Raw genomic sequence first — 4,023 nt, 5'->3', positions numbered from 1 at the left:
TGCCAACATGTCCCTGTTGGGTTAGGAGCTGCACGCTGAAGTGCACTCTCGTTTACCCATCACCAAACGAACCCCCGTTCCCAGGGCAGTGACAAGGGAGCCTCAGTGATACTAATGGGCTTTGGATCACTGAACTATTCCACTCCATGATTTTTTATGATGGACTTGCACACCTAAAACCGCATGGCAAGGCCAAGGAAAATCGACCTCCATGAATAAAACTGGTGGAAAAATTTTCCACCAAGGAAATCCCATGAGCAGACGGGATACACGTGAGCCTGCATCCGATGCAGCGACAACTGCAAGATGCAAGAGGGGAAGCCAGGGTGTCAGGATTTGGGGAGCCCCAGAAAATTCAGGGTTATTATTAAGGACTAAGGCTTGCCAAGATGGAACCCCAACGGCTGGTTGGGAATCTTGTTATTCTGGACCAGAAAGCCCTGCAGAGGGAGGAGAGCATCTGTCTGACCTCTGCCTCCTGCCTTCTGGGGGGCCATCCCTCGTTGCCCCCCATCACACTCTCCAGAAGAATGCAGGATGCAGGTCAGGACCACACCAGTCCAGCAGCTGTTTTTCCCACCCCAGCATCTCAGAGCTGCAAGCACTGGAGACAACAGCACAGGCTGATTCCCCAAAAAGAGACCCCCTCGGCGAAATAACCAGGGTCCCCACGCGGCTATGGGGTCCTGCAACCCCAGGCACAGCCCATGCCATGCTCCCGAACAAGGCATCCTGAGCAACCTTCCCCACATCAACGGCAAAAAAGCCAGATCTGAGTGTTTTTACAGTTAATAAAAAGAAAAAAAAAAGTCCTGGCAGGAAAAATAAGCCTGCCCGTTCCAGGCTCTTTTTATACATCAGACGGCAGCAAAAATAGACGGGAGAGGGAGTGAACCCAGTTCTCCCCCTCCCTCCATCCCCCCAAGTGGGTCAGCTATAAAAGTAAAACCAAATCTTAATCCAAGGCCATGAACATATTGCAGTTTCTCTGCAAAGCAGATGACGGTTCTTAATGCAAAAATATATAAGACCGAGCCCCAAACTGCAGCGAGCCCATTTGGAATTTCCTTTATTAAACCCTCTATCACGCAAAACGCTTCTCTCCCAAGGCGGCGAGCGCTGCAATAAAGCTGCCAAGGTGATATTTTATGGTTTCAAGAGATTTCCAGCACACCATAATCCTTTGCTGGGGGAATCTCCCAAAGCAAAACGGATCCCGAAGCGGTGTGGAGCCAGGACAGGCACGTATTTGGGGATCCAGGGGGAAAGGATGCCGCCCTCCTCGGCAACACAGAGAGAAGGGAGGAGGACAAAGCAGCCAAAGACAATCTTGAAGCAAATGCCCATTTGTCCACAAAACCACAGAGCATTTTTCTGCGTTAAACACCCCCAAACCTCACCTATGCCTTCGCGGCATAAACGGGGATTTAAAGTTTCTCGCACATGTGGCGCTTGGCAGAAGTCGGTAATTAAAAACCCACGAGTGCCCTGAGCATATTGTAGGATGGGAGCCAAATTGGTCAGCCCTTGATGAATGATTTACAAGGCTGAGAAGTGACATTTTATTTCTTTTTTATTCCCCTCCCCATCGCCACCGCTAAGGTAAACACGGAGACACCTTTAGCCCCGCAGAAGTGATGGGAGCACAGCCGCGGTTGGAGCAGCTCTGCAAAATCCTTGGGATGTGCCAGAAAAGAAGAAAAAAGGGAGAAAAAAGACAGTGGGAACAAATTTCCCAAACCCTGAAAATCAGCACCCAAACCCCAAGGGTCAACACTCAAACCCCAAGCGCTTTCCAGCACCAATTTAAAAAAAAAAAAATAGGACTTTTTGCTGTCCCAGCTTCCCTCACCTGGCTTATTTTCACCATTTGGGTTAAGAAAGTATTTTTGGGACTAGAGATTTTGGCTGGAGTTTGCCCGCTGAGCCCATTTCACCAGGTGAGTATCTAAGCCCCCCCAAACCGCACTGGCAGAGGTCCGGTGGCATGAAGCCCGTCGTGCCACCACGTCCAAGATGACACTAAATGCAAAGCACGTCTGGCCACATGAAGGTTCTTGTCGGCATGTGATGCCCCAAATTTCCTTCCACCAAAGGTAAATTCATGGTAAATCTGCATCATGCTGGAAACAAAATGCAGTTCCTGGGGCATAGCTATATACACACACATACATATATATATATATATATGTTTTATTTTTTTTTCTCCACGTATGTTGGACTTTTTCCCCTTTTTTCGTGGAAGCCAGCGGAGCGCTGACACTCTGGATCGCTGCGTTTCGCTTCCAAACTGAAGCTCTCGGTTAACACACCGGCTCGGTACGCCAGCAGATGCCGTCTAAGCCTTTAAATCGCACACTAATTGCACTAATTGAGCTAACAGTCTCTGTTTCGTCTCCCTACCCTGAGTCAACCAGAGTCTTCTGGTACTGCTGTAGAGATCCAAGCTGTTGACTGTAGTGTTATTTTGTCAGCCATTAAACGATTCATCAGAGTCATTAATTGATTTATTACTGCTGCCTGCAAGTATAGCTTTGCAAATAAAGAAGGATGGAGGTCAGGAGGCAACGGGAATCGGACAAAACAGCACAGCTAGGAGCTGGGCACTCGGATTATCGGTAGGATCCCACTCTCACAGGACCGCTGCCATCACCTTATGGGGGAAAAACAGGGGGAAAAAAGAAAAAAATGTGCTGTTTGGCTGCGCCGCCACACCGGTTAGGTTTTTCAGCTAAAATCCACATAGGATGTAAAAACTCTATTAAAACTGCTTTGTTTTCTTAACCTAATCCCTACAAAGAAGCCAAGTTATTCTGCTGTATGAATTGCATTTAGGAGCGATGGGGGAAGAGGCACCGGAGCAGAGGCACCAAGCAGCACCCCAAAAATTTGGATGTCACCCCAATTTGCCTTCCCTGGGAAAAGCAAACACACCTCACCAGAGCACACCTCACCTCCGCTCGTCCCACAGCCCCGGGGGGGAGCTGCCAATGGGTACCGTTATTTATTTACCTTCTTTACTGCCGAGTTTAGGTCTCTGCTCTGCGCGAAGGTCTGGCGAGAGCAGGGTGCGGCGAGTGGTTTCCTGTCCCCCGCCCCGCGGCGGGCTCGACCCGAGACGAGCTGTGAGGCACCACCGAGGTCGAGAGGCTTTCGGGGGCTGGATTTCCAAACCAGAGCTGCAATCGCCTCCAGCGACAGGCACGCCGCTGCCCCAGGGTACCCCGGGAATACAAGGCAGCGCTCAGCAAAGGGAGGTTTGGGAAGCTGGGGTGCTTTGGGGATGCGCTGTCCTCATGGCATCCCTTTGGGGATCCTTCATCCTCATCCCCATCGCTAGATAAGCCTGAGCCGCCCACAAGCGCATCTCGGAGTTGGGCTAAGGCATCGCATCGCTCTGCATCCCATCCTGTATCGTGGTGCGCCGATACCCCACGGGGCAGCCAGGCACCGGCCGAGCTCCGACGTGCTTTGCCACGCTTCGCCAGCACAAGTGATGATTTCTATTAACAACGAAAACCAGGTTTCCATCGGTGGTATTTAGCCTGCCGTTAAAATGTGAGCTGGTGTCCTCACCGCACGCTCCGGGCGAGCAGCTTCGGGTCGCACAGGCAGCTGTGGAGCTCACCCCAGCATCCCACGGCTGGCTTTCACCAAACAGTTTTGTTTTTTAAAAAAAATCCCTGCAACAGTGGTGCAAGGCGCTGGCAGACAGACAGCAGAGAGGATGCTCCCTCCGTCCACGGGCACCGGCTGCTCCGCCGGCCCCAGCCTCCATCAACCCAGCAGTGAGATGGGGAGAGCAAGTATCTTCAGGGCACGGACATAAAACCAAACTAAGGATGGCCAGACATTTGCTTTTTGGCTCAAGATGTTTTTGCCCCCTGCTCCACTGTGCCCCCCCCCCCGCAGCCGCAGCGGGAGCAGCACAAGGCACTCGAGGGCAGCTGCCTCCAGTACGAGCACGCGGGGATGCTCAGGACGTGTTGGTGATCTGGCATCTATCTCTTGTCTTTGATTTTA

The sequence above is a fragment of the Pterocles gutturalis genome, unplaced genomic scaffold, assembly GCF_000699245.1.
Source record: "Pterocles gutturalis isolate BGI_N339 unplaced genomic scaffold, ASM69924v1 scaffold8744, whole genome shotgun sequence".
NCBI classification, from domain to species: domain Eukaryota; kingdom Metazoa; phylum Chordata; class Aves; order Pterocliformes; family Pteroclidae; genus Pterocles; species Pterocles gutturalis.
This window is presented reverse-complemented; position numbering follows the sequence as displayed.